General features: G+C 35.9%; 1 protein-coding gene across 4 annotated transcripts in view; it reads right to left on the bottom strand.

The window, feature by feature from the left end:
- Positions 1-19,546, bottom strand: part of LOC135833138 (irregular chiasm C-roughest protein-like) — a 327,416-nt gene that overhangs the window by 212,251 nt on the left and 95,619 nt on the right. For all 4 annotated transcript variants that reach the window (XM_065346787.1, XM_065346786.1, XM_065346791.1 and 1 more), the window contains exon 3: positions 4,509-4,699. The gene's annotated coding sequence lies outside the window, so the exon portion shown is untranslated. The remainder of the gene's footprint in view (positions 1-4,508; positions 4,700-19,546) is intronic.

The following is a 19,546-nucleotide window of genomic DNA, read 5'->3' as shown; positions in this document are numbered from 1 at the left end:
CAAATAAATTCGATAGCTCTTTGCTGCCTTATTTCGAGACAAAGTTGAAAATTTATAGACTTTTCTTTGATATAGAAAAGCTATACGATATATATAGCGAAAGCACAGCTCCGCATCAGCATCGTCGCAGACTTTTTAAATCTGCTCGGTTTTTTTTTTGGTTGCCCTGTTTTTTTCTTTTCGTGCGGTCGCGTCTTAGGTACGTAGATTTGTACGTCGATGAGGCTATAAATATACGTTGCATACATTTTAACGCATCAACAAAACCGTATACTTACGTATCGGATTAGAAAATAAAAAGATCGCGTGTGTTTTTCACCACCTCCTCCTGCTCTACCTCCCCATTGCATCGTACTCGTATTTTCCTATCCGAGGAGATTTCTGCGACCGCGAACTTTACCAAGGCTGAAAGCTGCGATACCTAAGACGTACTACTGGATACCTTGATGTATTGCTTTCGGGAAATCTTTTTTTTCTTCTTCTTCTTCTTCATCGTGTTGATTAAATTGCACAACATTACCCTTTCACCCTGGCAGTGCTTTTCCTATTCACCTTATGTCTTCTGCAGCAAAGCTGCCTGGCATTTAGCCAAAGTACTTTTTTTCTCAATCTCTCTCCCTGTACCTTCGCATCTCTTCTGATGCCATATTTCACTCCACACCACGCTGCCAAGGATTAGGTACAGTGGTACTGTAGGTACGTTTTGTTTATACCCAGAAAATTCTCTCGTCGCAGCCTATCGCCGAATAACGATTAGGTATATGCTAATCTAGATTATTATTTCAGGTTTCGCGATCGTGTTCTATAATGGTTGCGGTACGTCAGTTACAAGACGCCTTGGCACTGAATCGTGTGACATGTTCGCGAACCTATTAACCAGATGTTCTGTACGTAATGGGAAAATTAGTTCGAGAGGTAGAGGAAGAGAGGTGGTCGTGTTTTGTTTTAACGATCTCGTACTGAGACGACAACCCAGTAAAGATGGTTGACCTGTGTTTGGGAATATAATCTGGCGCTAGATGCTGGAATGTAGGTACACATTTCTTGCTAGGGTGATCTCATACAAAGTATGCGTATTTTTCTAGGAAGCGAAGATAAAGAAACAAACTGGTCGATGGTCGTTTTTTGTCGCCAAGTATTTTAAATATGTGAAAAAATATCACTTAAGTAAACGGTGAAAATGTCAGCTTCGATTACCCTTTTCGTGTCCAGGAGAGACCTAACGCTTGACAGATGGAATTTGAAAAACTCACTAAAGGGTATAGGTTTCTTAACAGTTAATGACCAATTTTTTAAAAATTTGGACATAACCATAATATATGTACATATGTATAATCGAATAGGTACCTATCTTCATAATATGCACTTGAGATGAATTTTTTGTTTACCTACGTACATTGGAAATTGAAGGAGCAAGTGCAATTTAAAAGGGAAAGTGAAAAGGCTCAAATGATTTTTTACTTGACTGGAAGTTTCTAGGTTCATCGAATAAAAGTGAGAAAAATTTATAGAATGGATTTTTGCATTATTTTCAAATTCGAGGGGTATCATTGAAAAATGATAGAAAAAATTTTTCACAACACTTACGAGTTAGGTACCTATCTCAATAAGCAAAAAAATGTTGGATTGGAAAATTCGTCACAAGAACAAATTTCAAATGCTGTATTACGCTTTTCAACACATTTTTCAAAAATTCATCGACACATTTTTCATGAAAAATTCGAAAAAATTAAATTCTGCACAATTTCTCCTATGATGATTTTTTTATCAGAAAAATTTAAAATTCTTTCAGAGGAGTGTGGAGGGATGGCTCACCCCACTCCATCTCGATAGAAAAAATTTAGCAAAAAGTTGGGAATTTTTGGAGGAAATCGGCGAGTTGAAAAAAGTTGAGAAATTTGGGTAAGTTGGGAAGAAATTGTGTGATATAAGAAACTCGAAAAAAATTAAATTCTGCACAATTTCTCCTCTGATGACATTTTTTATCAGAAGAATACATATAAAATTCTTTCAGAGGAGTGCGAATGGAGGAGTGTGTAGTGATGTCTCATCCCCCTCCCTCTCAACAGAAAAAATTTTGCAGAAAAATGGGAATTTTTGAAGGAAAATCGGCGAGTAAAAAAAAGTTGAGAAATTTGGGTAATATTATTGGGAAGAAATTGTGTGACATAAAAAACTCGAAAAAATTAAATTCTGCACGATTTCTCCTCTGATGACTTTTTTTTTTTGCAGAAGAATAACCTTACAAAATGGTTTCAGAGGAGTGCCCAACGGAGGAGTGTGAAGAGATGGCTCATCCCCTCCCTCTCAACAGAAAAAATTAGGCGAAAAATTGGGAATTAGTGGGGGGGAAACGGTGAGTTGAAAAAAGTTGAGAAATTCGGAAAAGTTGCAAGTTGGAAAGAAATTCTATAAGCAGGGAAAATCAAAAAAAATTTCAAAAACCTTGAGTTTTTACGTCTTGAATCATGAATTTTCAAAAGTTTTCATCCTCACTCCGCTCAGGCCAGATCCTTTTCCTTTTCCTTTCTACTACCAAAATTAGAGTGTGAAAAAATTGACTTCTCACATAAAGAAAATTGTTGTTTTGCTTGTCCAAAAAAAAAGTTATCTCAAATGCATTCGAGTTAAAACTTCTAGAAAATCCTAACTTCTACTGAAATATCAAAAAATGTCCTATTTTTTCCCCCAAAAATTCAGAAACAATAATTTCTTATTTCTGCCAAAATTGGTTGTACTTATTTTAAAAACATATAAAATTATGTTTTGAAAAAAAAATGAAGAATTGTGAATTTTTGAGAGCTTTTGCCTTGCTCTCTCATTGCTCGAGCTCCATTCATATTTTTAAAAATATCATAATTGTCTGAAAACTACTACCTTATTGAAATTTTAAAACTAAGAAAATCAACTTTTTGCATGAACTATTTTACTTTTTGAATTATCAGTTTTTTCAAAGCTTTTGCTCTCACATCGCTCAAACATATTTGAATTCTACGAACTGTGCATTTTTCAAAAAATTTCAAAAATAAAAACTTAACTCCAGAAATTTAAGAAACATACCTACAGTTAATTCATAAAGTTTTTTTTTCAATTTTGATTTTCTAAGACCAAAGCCCCCCCCCCAACACGAAAATACATAACAAGAAAAAAGTGTGAATTTTTGATTTTTGATTTCAATAGCTTCCAACCGGTAATAGAACAATCCAAATTTTTATTTGTAGTTAATGAATCTTGAGCATTTACATAAAATTATTCAATATTTTTGTCTCCACATCTGTCTAATTAGCATGAAAAATACTGGACGAGACAGTGTCTGGTGTAAAAATTTGGTAAAATCTGGCGAAAAACGTTGAGAAAAATTCAAGTCTTACTCCCCTCCTCTCCCCTCCCTCCGTGATACTTCACTTCGTCACGTCTCTGAATGCTTTCAACACACATAAGAAATCGATAGCTTAAAAACTGCCATTCTTCCTTTTTCTGCAACAATTCACTCACTTTCGCACACGTGTCTTGCGAACCAAAGTCGCACGATCAGATCTTCATAAATATATCCTTTATTAAACGTTTCATTACCGCAAGAAAAGGAAAAAAAATACATTAACTTTGCTTTAATATCACTCCACCCTAGGAAAAACTTATTTCGATGCCTCGAAAGTATACCCGAACTGCCTCACAATCTCTTCCATGTTCATCTTGCAACATTGTAAAACATCGGTTTCAAAAGTCGTAAAAAATTTTCCAACGAATTAGTTAGGTACGGTGAACGCGAAAAGTCCGACTTTTACAACGAGACGAGGATTAAATTGAAATTTGGCAATTTCTCGATGAAATAGCTTTTTTTATTAATAATTAAATCTTTTATATTCTTCGGGTTGAAGTTTTTTCGTCGGTCGTTATACAGGAACATTGTGAGGAGGTATGATACATACAGCAACATCTCAACACACAGATGTTCATAATTTTTGGAGACCTTATTAGTGAGAATATTTATGCCGAAATTTTGTTGTAAAAATTTTCAGATTTTTATGCTTATTTCTCATGGGAGGGGGGGATGCCTACGGCTATGTACTTTTTTTTTCAAAGCACTTCACCACTTACACCCCCCTTTTCTATTTTCAGAACACTTGATCTTCCTCATTAAACTTCCTACTCCCAATGAAAACTTCTGAACGATGAACTTCAATATCGAAAAATACCAGAATCACCAATAAAATACGCCGAAAATCTCGGTACCTATACCTATTAAATAATTCTACAAACGTTCGTTATACCAATTCACCATAACTATGTACCTAATAGTACGCCTACACCCACGCATATAGGTATGGATTTCTGCACCTGACCCAAAACATGGTCGGTGCACTTTGCTAATTAACAACTGGTCGGAAATGTTACCTTGGGCGTTACGTACTAGGTAGGCATTTTTCCTAACTATTTGCATTACACGTACGAAATATATAAACGTGTAAACCGAATGGAAACATACAATAACAAAATTACAAACTTACCGGTCAGCATTACGCGTCAAATAATTCGGTACCCGTTCAAATATTTGTCGGTTGATATTCGATAACGCCGCTACCACCGCAGCTCCGGTTCAACTTTGGATAAGGGTGATTAGAAGTGATGCTTCATGGTACTACCGACATCGTTATCCAATAATCTATACGTATATGTATGATGTAGGATGTAGGTATACCTGCAAACAAAACATAACCCAATTCATACACGACTGATCTTTTAAACACAATGTAAAAGCTAGCTTAATGAGCTTTCAAACCGATGAATTTAATAAACTAGGTATACGTAGGTACATATAAATATCTATCTCGCTCTTCTCGCCCTCTTTCATTTCCTTGCCCTTTTCTACAAACTGATGAGGAAGTCTTTCTCGTTTTGAGTAGATAGAGGACCTACGTTTATAGATACTGTGAGTAAAATGTTTCAAGTTCTGAAGTCGCTCAGAATTCACAGTACTTGGCTAAGTCTACCAGATTGAAATTTGAGAGGAAATAATCTAATTACTCAAAAATTCTACCTGCGGATTAAAAAACTTCCGAACTATCATCAAAATTGATATGGGCATCAGAAAATAGTTTTCGGGGGGGGGGGCTAGTTCTGATTTTGATTCTGATGATGTGATGAAATTTTTTTGAACCCAAAATCAAATTTTATTGAATTTTCCAAGATTTTGGGAGCAAAACCCTGTCTTGTAGCCGGAGGCTTCATTTTGTTTTTTGGTCAAACAGGGCTTAAAATTGGAATCAGTAGGTACCATCGATAACCTACATTTCGATAGTGCGTTTCTCAAAATTTTGGGCTCAAGTCCCTTTTCGGGCTCACGAGGGCTCAATTTGGTTTTTGAGATCACACTAAACCTACTACATAATTTCAGAATCAAAATCAGTGCTATCAAAAACATAAAATCCTATTGTACCAATTTGGTACTTATTTCAAAACTTTTGGACCCCGAATTCTATTTGGGGCTTGAAGGAATGACGGCTCAAATCCAAACCAATTCAAGAATTAGAATTGGAACCTTCAAAAATATTAACTCATTTCGTATTCATCAAAATTTTGAGCCCCGAGCTCTATTGAGGATCTAGAAGCTCAATATTTGTTTTGAGATCGAGCTGATCTCAGAATCAGAATCTTCCAAAATATATATTGTAATTCTAACCCACTTTGGGCACAAAAGTCCCATTCAGGGCTCTGGGCCTCTGGGGCTTTATTTCGTTTTTGGAATTAAACCAATTTCAGGAATAGAATTAACGCTTTCAAAAATAACATCTACCTACTGTTATGAACTAATCCGACAGAAATTATTGACAAATATTAAAATTGATTACTTCGATGGAAAAAAAAGAAACAATACCTACAATGAACAATAACGTAGGTAACCACCATGACCTAACCAAAATATGCTCCTATTGGCTGATTGATTGGTCCTCTGTAAATATAAAATACAGACGATCGATCACATAGCTAGTAGTGAGTTAGAGAGACGTTTATCAAAGCTTTATCTGTCTTTAAAAAAGCTATAAATTAGTGTAAAGCAATTATCGTTTAATATTATCATTTTGTGTTCAATTGCATTCTATTATTTTTGAATATTATATCAATCGTTTTTGAATTTTACCAAATCTTGTTTATTATCTTCGGAACTCTCGAAACACATAAATTTCTATTTTCAACGGACCAAGGACCTCTCAGCCCACTACACCTACCTAATTCAATATTATGCATTTTGAATTTTTCAAAATTTTGGAGCCCGAGTTCATTTTGAGGCTCAGGGGGTTCAATTTTCGTTTTTGGGTCAAGCAACTTTTTGGGCCTGAATCAACGCCCCCAAAACCAAATACCTATATCAAAACTATATCACTTTTTTGATTTTTCGATAATTTTAAATTTTTTCATCCTCCCTCCTTTAAAGGTCAATATTTAGGAAATCAAAAAAATGCAAAATCTAGGTATCAAATAAAGCTAAGAATAATTCCATGGCTCATTTTTCTCCAACAGCTGAAATTTTGGAGAAAAGAGGCCATTTCCTTCCAAATTTCAATTTGGCTGTTGATGGAAACGAGCCAGGAGTACTCAATGTGTGCTACAATCGTCAAGAAACTGTTTTTTTTCCTAAAAAATGTGCAGGATAGATGCTCTTTCCCACATTGCTATATTTCGAATTTGAGCAAAAAATGATCAAAATTGGCGCTCAAAAATCACGTTTTCTAGATTATTTTTTTTTAAAGTTGGAAAAAAATGTATGAAAAAAACTTTTCTACAGAGAAGTAGTTTTCGGTCCCTTAGGAAATGTGAGAGTTCTCAAAGAGGGAACGTTTTCGGAAAAATCACGGGTTTTTCGCTTTAGCCCATACCCAACCTGTTTTGGGAAAAATGGACCGGTTTCATAAGATAGTGTTTGAGATTTTGCGTCGATCGAGGCCATTGCCATAAAACTCCAAGACCACTTTTAGAGCTCTACGGAGCGGTTCTGTACTTCAAAAATTTGAGAAAAACAACCAAAAACTTGTCAATTTTTTCGGTTTTTAGAAATTGGCAATAATTGTTTTAAAAAAATTGGCACCACTGCGTTTCAAGGTATTTCCTCGATTTTAGAAATCAAAAACTCGAAATTTGGTCCTAAAGTCTGTGTGACATGGTCCTTCAATGAGCCAAACTTCAGCTCAATTTGAGTTGATAAATCGTAAATGGTTCCCTTGCAACTGAATAAATTCTTCTAACAGAAAATACGATCAACTTTTAAAAAATGTGTGCCCTCATCTCGAAGTGAAAAATTGAATAGAAATTCAATCTTTAAATGAATTTACGAAACGATACGCAGCATCCAACTGAGATACCAGCCCATAACATTACCGAAGGTAAAAGATGACTTCTGTAATCACCGCGTCGAATCCGACACAGGCATATAATAAAGTTGAAGACCACTTTGGATAAAATGTCACATGGAGTGAAAACGACACTATCACAGGTACCATTCGCTTACACCAAATTAAACACCGAGTCCGAGAGTCGAGTCGGTGAGTTTGTTCGGAAATAAACAGTCGTTAAGATACAGATGAACGTATTTTACCGCTTATTCTATGTTGACCTATTAGTATCAATCAAGGTCGATCTTTCTCCATCCCAATATTCTAGACGAAGATGGGATAAAAATCTCGATCGAATTAATTATGCTCGAGTATCGAGTTCGATTTTAGTCTAGATAGGTAGACTGGAATTCGTAAAATATAATGGCTTAATTAAAATAAAACTGATCGAGGGACCATATTCGTATAAATCGTTGACTCGCCATCAGAAGGATCTATAGCTAGTGAAAGCATCGAAATTCAAGTAGGTACATATATACGTATTTTTCGATTCTATATTATGTAGGTGACATTCTTATTTTATATCAGAATCAAAACATATGCGTGAAAACAATACATGAAAAAAAATATCGAGAAAATCTCATTGGAATTTTGCAAACCGCTGCATATTTTTGTTAATACCGCTAGAATATACGAGAATCGACCTCATACGCGTAATGAAGCCGATATTCTCATTCATTATCAAGCCAAAAGAACCGTTAATCGAGTAAAAATATTACGTATTCCATATTTATTAATTAACCATACAATCGATATAATTCGCCACACACGATATAAAACTCGTAACTGCATCGAGAATACGAGATGGATACGATTTAAAAATAAATCAACCAGCACCTGGTCAATCTTGCTTCCTCAAACAACATTAAATTTCTGAACTTTTGACGTGCAAAAAAAAAAACTCTCGACCATGAGACGTGATACGTTTTGCAAAAAAGCCTGCGACAACGACTAACGTTTGCCAGATAAATACTGAGGCCAGACGTGCTGTCGAGACAAAAGAAAAAGACGACGGTGTCGAGAAGTTTTGTGAAATTTATCCTTGCGACAAGAGCCTCTCGACATTTTGCACACGTTTTAGCGTTAATCAGCGATTTTTTCACCGAAAGATATGCTCGAGCTGGAAACGGTCGAAAATACTCGTAAATGTACCACGTTTCGTCTCACCTCACGTCATACGAACAAAATGGTCTCCTTCCGTTTACTGTTTTGCTGCTTGCAAAATACTCGTATATACGAGTATATGGTGTTTTATGATGGAGGATATGCGATGTTTGTGAAATATTTATCTTCTCAAGAGTTTACCGCATGCAGTCTTCGGCTATTTTGAAAAAGCTTTAAGAGGGCAGAGTTCTCAAGTTCGTATTTTGTTTCATGCCCTGTCAACTTTTGTCAAGGTTATCAATGATGCGACGCTATAAAGGTCCGAGTCGTTCGACAAACAAGTTTTCTAATCGATACGATTTACCAACTCGTATAGCTTCAGCAGAAGGAAAGTTGAAAGTTTTCTAACAGATAGGTTTAGGTAGGTGGTACTTAAAGTGGCTAAATTAAGGGTTCAGTAGTGTAAAATTTACATCTAAACTATGGTCAAGGATATCCTATAATTTCAACTATTTACTGGATATTCTCAGTAGGTAGGTCGATTAAGCATTTTTAACACAGTGTGGGTGTGATAGTACAGGTGACTGGGGCCCTCGACGGATTTTTGAATTCTCCAGTTTTTGAACAAAAAACAAAAATCAAAATTTGCTAGAGACTTTAGAACGATTGAAAACCATCACCCACCCATTAAGTAAGAAACCCGCAAACAGTTTGATCCCAGCCCCCTCGGGGGGCGGATGGGGGGCTTCAATTATTTTAACATTGTTTCAAGGTACTTGACTTCAATTCTCAGAAAATTTCCATTTGATGCTTTTTCGAAATATTCAATTTTCGAGATGGGGTCTTCTAATGGAGAGGGAGCACCTCCACCCCCAAATTTAGGCAAAACTGTCAAAAAAATTGGGGCATGTGATACATCGAATTGTATGTTTTTGGTAATGCTGAACACGAATATGACGTCAGATTTTTGATTCGACCCCATTCCTTGCCCCCAGCACCTCCCCAAAGGGGGTATAAATAAAAAAAAATGGTTTAATTTGGGTGACACATAAAATTTGAAATAAGTATCATATGCCCCAGATTTTTTTAAAAAGTTTTTTCCAATTTTGGGGGAGGGGGTGCTCTTTCTCCGTTAGAAGATCCCATCTCGAAAATTGAATACTTCGAAAAAGCATCAAATGGAAATTTTCTGAGAATTGAAGTCAAGTACCTCGAGACAATGTGAAAATAATTGAACCCCCCTCTCCCCACCCACCCTCTGAGGGGGAAGGGACCAAAGTGATTGCGGGTTTCTTACTTATTGGGTGGATAGACATTTAACAAACAAAAATTGAGCGAAATCGAAAGACACATGTCTTTCAAAATCGCATTTTTTGGTCGATTAAATCTTGTAAAATTTTATTTTTTCCCATTTTTGGGCCAAATTTGAATTTTTAAAAATTCCCCAAAATTATAAAAATGAGGTGGTGTATTTTGGAGTCTGCTTAAAATTTTTTTGGTCCGGTAGGGACACTTCCATAGTTCCGAATTTGGCAAATCTGATGGGAATTTTTCTCAATATTTTTCCCAGTTCATTTTACAAATTGTAACCCCCTCTTGTCCTCTTTGCGAAGCAATATTTCTGGGATAATTAATGCAAAAATTGTCCATTTCAACATGTCGGTGCCCACACAAAAATATCCTAAGTCATGTTCGTTAAACAATAAAGAAATTCCCAACGACTAGACTGCCTCTCTTGCACCTCGACGAGTCGAAAAACGTAATGAGAAGCGAAAATGGTAAATTTTCCAGCGACATAATAATTAATTGGTTAAGATGTTACCGTGAGGAATTGTAAACCTCAAGCAGCCAACAAAGAACATAACAGTAACTTTTAACGATGTAAGTTTAGCGGCAAGTTAAGAACTAAGCTCCAGCGTACTAGTTAAACCGTCATTGTGGTCCTATTGCGTTTATGTCACTTTTATTACGGGACAAAGTTTCCTCGAATACATAATCCTGAAACGTTACACGCCTAACTTGCTCCACCTGAACGAAAATAAATTCCTAACGGATTTCAAAAATCGTGTCCACCTTCGTATCCACATTTTTTGTATTCTTCGAATCAATTCATGGGCTCAACTATCTGTGAAATTTAATCCTTTCATTCCTTTATTTCAAATTCTCACAGTGGTGCAGCAATCCTCTCTTAATATAAGCTGCTTCGTAAATATCGTCAATCTGTAAGCGAAAACGTGTGGTTGAGATTCAAGAGCAGTTCATCTCTTTAGTCAACCGGTACCGTTGATTCGAAACTTTTTGGAAATTATAATACGCCTTTCTGGTGTTATTCTTCTTTCTAAATTCCTTGTTTTCAGAAAATTCTTCAAAAATTTTCAATTCAGTTTTAATAATTAAGATAGTTCGTCTTGGTAAATTCGTTAACGGAAATCACCTTTTCATTTTTTGCACCCTTTTCTGTACCACAACAGCCCCGCCGTTGAATTCACAAACATCATCACGTTCGCCAAAATCACTCCTTAGGCGATACACGCGCCCGATTCGTTGAAAAATATTAAGATTAAATGTTTGATATTTCAAATGACTTTTAATTTCAACTCGACGAGCTTTTCTACGAGTACATTTTGCAGCACAATAATAACTGCACGACTAACTACTCTTATAACAAAACACCACTGTAAACCACGGCGACAACGTTTTGTAGCAAAACTTTAGGGAATATTTCCCTTCATTCAACTAGGTATGCTGCGACTTGACGACCCTCGACTTGGAAAAATCCAATTGCTATGTAGACCAGGGGATGGTGGCGGGGCTGCGTGGCTGTAGTTTTGCATCATTTAGTATTTGTATGTCTGCGTAAGCAGCTACCTCTACATATTAATGACGAACAGAAACCGCCATCCTTGTCTAACCACACCGGATTCCGACCCTTTCTACATATTAAATGATTGCCCAAGTAAAATGAAAAATTTTTTAATCTCGCCAGCATGTTATTAGTTTGCTTATTAAAGAACACTGTTCTTTATTTGCCCAGCACCAGCGCCGCGTACTAAGCAAACGTTGTACGCGATCGTAAGAAATTAACTTCCGCGCTTCTTATTTTCCATAGATGGTGTTATTTGGCTTGGGAAGTCGATATTTGGGGGTGAGGTTTTTAACAGAATGAAGAAGCAGAGGTGAGGAGTGATCGTTCATTTTCAAAATGAAAGGAATTATGTGAGAAAACGTTAAGTTATAAATGAAAAATTGCGATAAGAACTTGTGGAAATAAGAGAAATCTGGAAATTTTCTCGCATTCAATTGGAATAAGAAATGCTTGTAAGGATTTGTGATTTGTGGGAAAATTTTATTCCATTCCCCTCCAACTTGAATTTCCATCGTTCAGATAGTGTTAAAATATGGTATCAATTTATACGAAAAAAATCAAGTCCCATAAGTTAAGTACTCATTTTGCATATCTTTAATATATTATGTAAAGTGCTATGAGTGTAACGTAGCTACTCAGAAGTCAGAATTTGAAGATTTAAAAAAAATTGAAAACAGAATTTTCAATTCACAATATTGCCTACAATTTATTAGCTATTGGTGTGAAAATGTTACCTCGAAAGTTGATTGATTAGGTACAGTACGTGCAGTTGAAAGTTGGCTAAAAAAGATGTCTATTTTTGAATGACGTGAATTCATTCAATTTTTTCATTTTCCAAGTATTTGGGAAAATTTTTTACTGGTTGTTAAAAGTTTTAATTAAAACCAAAAAAAATAGATAAATGCTTGACCTATCGCAATAGCCCCATTTTTCACAAAAATTTGGCTAAAAATTTGGCCGAAATTCCACTGTTTTGACTCTGGAAAACAGTCAAATGGGTTTGGAAGGTTGAAACCTGCAAAAGGCACTTGAGATACATCCTGCTATTGTACTGTAAAAATTTGAACCCTCCAGGTTAACTTGGAGGAGCTACAGGCTGTGCTAAAAGTCGAAAAATATGTGAAAATAGCCGAAAAATCCACTTTTCTCATCCTGGAATGGGGTCAGATCGGGTTGAAAGGTCGAAACCTGCAAAAAACACTTGAGGTACATTCTCCCATTGTACTGTGAAAATTTGGACCCTCCAGGTTAATTTTGAGGGGCTACAGGCTGTTCTTAAAGTCGAAAAACATGTGAAAATAACCGAAAAATCCACTTTTCCCATCCTGGAATGGGGTCAGATCGGATTGAAAGGCCGAAACCTGCAAAAAGCACTTGAGGTACACTCTCCCATTGCACCGTGAAATTTTGGACCCTGCAGGTTAATTTTGAGGGGCTACAGGTTGTTCTAGATGTCGAAAACACGTGAAAATAGCCAAAAATCCACTTTTTTACCTTGGAAAAAAGTCAAATGAGGTTGGAAGGTCGAAACCAGCAAAAAGCACTAGTGGCACCATCCCATTATATGCTGGACATTGGAGCTGATGCTGCTCCAAAAAAATTGCCTTTTCGTAATTTTGAACTTTGACACTCCCAACTCCAGAGGTCAAATATTCCTCCCGAGAAAAACCTATTTCCCAAGTTTGATTTTATTTGATCAATAAGAACAGACTTCAGGTCATAAAATGTGGTGCTGAAACATATTATTTATGTAGGTACCTGGTACCTAAATAAATACCTACATAAGTGTTTGGCCTACCTACTGCAATAGTTCCATTTTTTACAAAAATTTGGCTAAAAATGGAAATTTTTCATAAAGAAATTTTCTGGTCAACAGATCATTGTGATCATTCCATTGAAAAAGTCCACAATTCCTCAGGTCTATGTTCACTTTAATTAGGAACGATTATTATTTTTTTTTTTTTTGGAAGGTGAAAATGTACGAGTACATCTGTTTTGTGATGAAGGGTTTTTGAAATTGAGAAGAATTTCAGAACTTTTTTCAATTTTTTTCAAAATTACTTGCAAGAAAAACACTACGATTCAAACCATCAGAAAAGTAAGTATTTTAAAATCAGTTATGATGTCTAAAATAGGTACCTATATGTGAAGGGCTTGGATAAACATTTTTTCTGGTCATTAAAAATGTTCTCAACGTTTTATTGCATCATTTTTGTTCGATCACGAGATTACTTTCAACCTCTTGACCCCCTCCAGCTATTGAAGCTCTTTTTACCGACTTCTCCACTTTACCATCCTTTACATTAGAGAACCAAAATATGGCAATTTTTTCGGGCTCTCAGAAGCACCTACAAATCATCATCTCATCATCGCCAGCATTTTTTTCAATAACAACTCTTTTTACCTGGTTCGTGAATCGATAACGGATGATGAAAAAAACTTGGGATAAAAGTTATTTACTTATTTATTTTTTTCAACTTAGGTATAAAAGTAAGTATTCAACGAAACTCAAACTTCTTTTAGAAGTTTAACTTCGTCAAATAATTCGTTCTTTTTTTCTTCTTTCCACTTTTTTTTTACGTACACTAAAACAGTTTGCATAAAGTTTTCAACTCGTTATTAATGAGAATGTTTTTGTACACTCGAAAATCGGCTTTTGATTGCTAAACGAAAAAGTTGATTGGCGAATTGGCAAATACCCTGGAACAATGTACATAAAAAACGTTGCTGAAAATTTCGCTGAAGTAAACATACCTACCTACCTACGCTACCAATGTAAGCTTGAAAGTACACAGAAGTAGCTGGGTGCTAAGCCTATTGTGAGCTTATAACGGTACACGAGATGTAATAATAATGACGAGATGGCACAAGATGGACATCTAGCATAGGTCTTCGATTAAAATACCTCTACGTTATTTCGCCATACCTAGCTTAGCCCATAAACAAACATCAGGAAGGAAATAATGATCACGCGACTCGTCTGTATGTCGTACAGTAATGAATCCATTACCCGTTGATATTTTCTTCTTCTTCTTTTTTCAAGACATCAAAGTACGCCGAGACTAACGGACGAAAAAAAAGGCACAAAATGTATGTTCCATAAAGAAAAAGTACATCAAATACACTCAAGACACATTCACACGACATTCAGTACCTATACAAGTATCTAAATTAAAAAAAAGTGGAAGGAAAAAATTCATTTATACGAGAGCTATAGCGATGGCGCAGGAAATGAAATAAATTACGATCAAGAGTTAATCTGCGGTTGAAAGAAAATTATAAGTGCCAACAACATCAACATACACAACCAGATTTACTAGCTGGGTACTTGCGTTACTCACGCACTATGTTCTGCTATAATACAAAGAGGTACATCCTGCCATCGCCCAAAGGAGTTTACCATATATTTTTTTTTCTTCTTCTTTATCGTGTTACCAACTAATTTAAACCAGTTCTATGTTCGGTGGCTAATTTACAAGGTGGAATAGAAAGAGAAATAGAGAAAAGAAGGCAATGAAAAGCCAAGTTCAACATGCGGAATGTGGCGCGACTGCGATTGGTACGACGAATTAGACCTCTTACTCTAGATGCATTTTGGTGGCAGAAACGCAGAAATCCATAAGCAGAAAAAGCACTACCTAGCCTATATAGAGATGTAGAGGAAGCAAAAATACTACATGTACGTCGTAAAAATTTTATATTACAAGCGTAATACCGGCATAATAAAAAGCATCGTTGCTAATCGTCTGTTATATGTGTTTTACATTGATAACAATACTGATAAGCTAGGCTTTACTCGGGGGTTATTTCTGCGTGGATCTTTTTTTTTTCGAAACTATTCACTCGCGTACAGAATTAAGCCATTAAAATTAAACCATCTTTAAAGCATTTAAACTATAAAATTGCATGTATAGTAAAACACTACGATGAGTAAATCCCTCGACATGATATAAACGTCCAGTTTACAAACGTTGCAGACACCGATCATCGTACTCTTATAAATACCTACCAACGAGATTGAGGAGATTTTTTTTTATTACCGTCCCACCTGCCGATACAGATGTATCTACTTACTTTAATTATGATGTTTAAGATTTTTCGTTGAATTTAACTAAAAAATATTTATCTCGTATTTATTTGGATGGATTTCTGGCAAATGGCAGGCTATTGCACCTCTGGCTATTTGAATCTGATAGAATTTATGGAGCTGTGGAGAGTGAAAATTTCTAAAAATATGAAACTTGCAAAGGCGAACCTCTCGAGGTGTTCGTCTGCGATTCAAGTAGGATCGCGATTTTTGAAAAGAACCTTGGCCTAAAAACCCTTTACGAAAAGTTTAAGCTGCCCAAATTGATTAGGTGGAGAGTGGAGACTCCCTCGAACCGAATTCCTTCTTTTTTGGACATTTCGGAGCCTCCAGCGCAATTTTCAATTTCTAAGGAGGCTTGAAAATTGATTTGGGCTCTAAAAATCGAGTTGTGATTTATCCTCAACCGGTTGAAAGAATTCATTTACAATTCCACATCTAACAAGGGAACCTCTTGAAGTGTCACACTCCGATTTAAACGGGACGGCAATTTTTGGAAACAGCATAGTCTAAAACCCCCAAAACCAAATTTTCAGCTGCCCAAGTTCATTTTTCGATTTTTGGCGAATTTTTGAAAATTCAAAATTGACTGTTTTTGGCAATTTATGCATTTTTTTAAAAAGTACGTACTTGATCAGTAAAAATGGTCAAAAGAAGTCCCAAAACTAATATCAATTACCCACATCCAAATTTCGCAATTTCCCGCATTCTGGAGCCTCCAGACCGATTTTTCAATTTCTCCAGACTTTTGAATTTGCTCCAGAAGTCGGGAATATGCAGTTGGGCAGCAAAAAATCGAGTAGTGTATTATACTCGACCTGTTTAACGTGTTTATCTACATTTGAACCGATTTTGGGAGTGACACCTCAAGAGTGGTTTTTTGACCAGCTTTTTTCAAAATTAAAAAATCAAAAAAATCAAAAGATGACCGTATGTGAGGAAATTTTTGAAATTCTTGCGAATCGCTGAATTTCTACAAGAACTAACCCCCGGAGCACAAATTCTACTATTCAGCCGTTTTGGAGCGAGAGTGACACCTCAAAAAACCACTCTTGAGGTGTCACTCCCAAAATCGGCTCAAATATAGATAAACTCGTTAAACAGGTCGAGTATAATACGCAACTCGATTTTTAGATGCCTAACTTCATATTCACGCCTTCTGGAGCAAATTCAAAATTCTGGAGAAATTGAACAATCGCGCTGGAGGCTCCAGAATGGCTGGAAATGGTAAAATTTGGATTTGGGTAATTATTATTAGTTTTGGAACTTATTTTGACCGTTTTTACTGATCAAGTACGTACTTTTAAAACAAAATGCATAAATCGCCAAAAACAGTCAATTTTGAATTTTCAAAAATTCGCCAAAAATCGAAAAATGAAATTCAGTAGCTGAAAATTTGGTTTTAGGGGCTTTAGACTATGCTCTTTCCAAAAATCGCGGTTCCATTCAAATCGGAGTGTGACACCTCAAGAGGTTCCCTTGCAAGTCAATTTCCAGGTTGATGATTTTAGGTAATGTATTTATGAGGAAAAATTTCAAAAAATCAAATCTTTTCTGTTTGGTAGGAATTTTTTGAAATTTGTACGAATGGCTGTATTTTTTGTAATGCCACCCCCTCTCCATCAGAATTTCTCAATTTACAGATATTCTGGAGCCTTCAGCGTGATTTTCGATTTCTTCAGAATAACTTGGAAGTTTCTCTGGAAGGTGTAGAAATCGATTTAGTCAGCTGAAAATGGAGTTTGACTCTTCCTTCGGAGGGGAGGGGGGGTGATCGAAAGAATGTTTCAACTAAAACCTTGAATCAATTTCACTCAATCAGAGAATTTCCAGCGGATAGGAATAAACACGTGATACGGCCTGAAAAAAAATCACGCACATTTTTTGTCTATCTCTTTTTCTGGAAGGGGTAGGGTCTAGTTTCCATCTGAAATTTTCAACAAGAGGTTCAAATGATCATAGAAATAATATTAAATGAATTCATTTTTTTCCCATAGAAAATATCCAATTCTTTGGTGGGAGGGGGGGGGGATTTTTGGAATTTACGAAAAAAATTATAATTATGTTGCAGAAAACGTGAAAATAGCAATTATTATTGTTTTTTGTTTAAACATGGAGGCTCCGGGAGCTCCTTGGTGTGACGTGCCAAAACCATGTTCAATAGATAGATACCTAATTATGAAATCGGGAGAAACCTTCATCTCATCTCCATCACAATTTTGAAACAAATTGATTGTATAAAGTACCTACCTACTGTGGATGAGCCCTTGAAAATTTAAATTCTACCTTCGTCGTCGTCAATCTTATTAGAAGAAAAAAAGATTCAAATTATTTCCTCGACGATACCAAAGTAAGTAGCGAGTAGGTATCTTAATTTTAAAAAAATTTAAAAAGAAAATCCGCCCATTATACCGCAATCTAGAGCGGCGACGTTTTTTTCTCTCACTTGTGTGTACGTGTAAATCCAACGTTAGGATATAATTCCAAGAAGGATTGCCTTCGGGCTGAAAGAAGAAGATACCGCAACGAAACTGGAATGAAATTACTTTCCTAGGAATAAGCGATGAGTATACACAGGTACTCGTATTTTCGTCGAAAATTCGCGACGACGACGATGAGCTGTAAATGAGCCAGATTAAAAGAAGAAGAAGAAAAAGAGAACCAGAAAAGCAAAAAAAAAAAAACACTATTGGGGCGCTCGGTTAGAAAAGTTGAATTAGCTGTTTATATAAGTGGTTTTGAATAAATGATCAACTTCAAATAAAGGATGTATTTTTTTATCTCGACTATAAGAGGCGTGGTTTACCATTCATATTTGCTGGTAAATTATCACGTTGAGCTTTTCGCAGACGGCGATAAATCATCGTACACAACGAGGGCACAAGTCGGATAAGATTTAAAAAAGAATAAAAAGAAGAGAAGAGGAAAATGTCGTCGTTGTCGTATTGAGAGCTAAAAAGCATGGTATAGAGATTGTATCTTTCTCGTTTCATTTCACGGCCGAGGACCGGGACCGGAGCCGGGGCCGAGCTTATAAAAACCATGTTGTGACATCTGTATCGTATACACACGCATACCCTTAACCTATGTAAATTATGTAATGGTTTCGTCTTTCGTCGTCGGAGTACCCAGTCGCCTAGCTCGTTCAGTCGCAATATTGGTTTAACCGTGTTGAATATTTCACACATCTATAGTATCTATTTTCCTCTTTTTCCACGTTGCTTTCTTCTTATAACCCTTTTTTCCTGCTGTGTGTTTCGTATACGTACATCTTTTCGTGTCTAAGTACGAGCACCTATCTATATAGGTATAGGTATGCTGCTGTCGGATACCCGTATAAAATATTCATTTCCTTTGATCCGGTATCGATATCGGTAGGTGCGTTCGGTGTTCTTTTTTTCTTCATTGCTACAGGTTAGACGAGTCGATGTCCGTTTACTGCCTGCTACTGGATTCGTCTCACAGGTCTTCTATGTATTTTGCATCCGTGTGTAGTTGTGTACCAATCCAACAACTAGGTACTTACATGCAGAGATTTATAAAATCTTCCAAAGAAGGTCACCTAGGACTAGGGCAAGCAGATTTAACGAGAAATGTCATTTTTTTAGATTTACTCAAATAATCATATCTGAACGAATTTTTATACGGGTATATTTATCAATTTATTACTTGGAAACCGGTTTCAATCTAATCAATTTTGTACTCGTTGAAGTTACTCGAGTAAAAAAAACTATAAGTCTTTTATATGGATGTTGAAGTAAAAGTTAGTTGGGATAATTATTAGTAAGCCACGTGACCAATTGCACCCTAATTTTCCAAAATTGGTTTCTTCTAGTTTAGAACATATTTTAAAATCTTCAATCGTGAAATCGCAGGAGAAATAATGCAATTCTGAATTGACAGTATCCGATTATGAAAAACCAATCACTTTTGTTTATGTACCTAAAGCTTAATTTGGTTAATTTTAAGACTTGTTTTTTTTTTTTTCAAAACCTGGGATTTCCAAAAGGTTTTTGGATGCTCCAGAATGGCTTGAAACTATCTCTAATCAAGTTATCATTTTGAAAACAGGGTATTTAGTTTTTCGATTTCATTCAAAGT

This window comes from Planococcus citri, chromosome 1 (genome assembly GCF_950023065.1).
Source record: "Planococcus citri chromosome 1, ihPlaCitr1.1, whole genome shotgun sequence".
NCBI lineage: Eukaryota > Metazoa > Arthropoda > Insecta > Hemiptera > Pseudococcidae > Planococcus > Planococcus citri.
The sequence above is the reverse complement of the archived record's forward strand: the minus strand, read 5'-3'. Positions and strand labels throughout refer to the sequence as shown.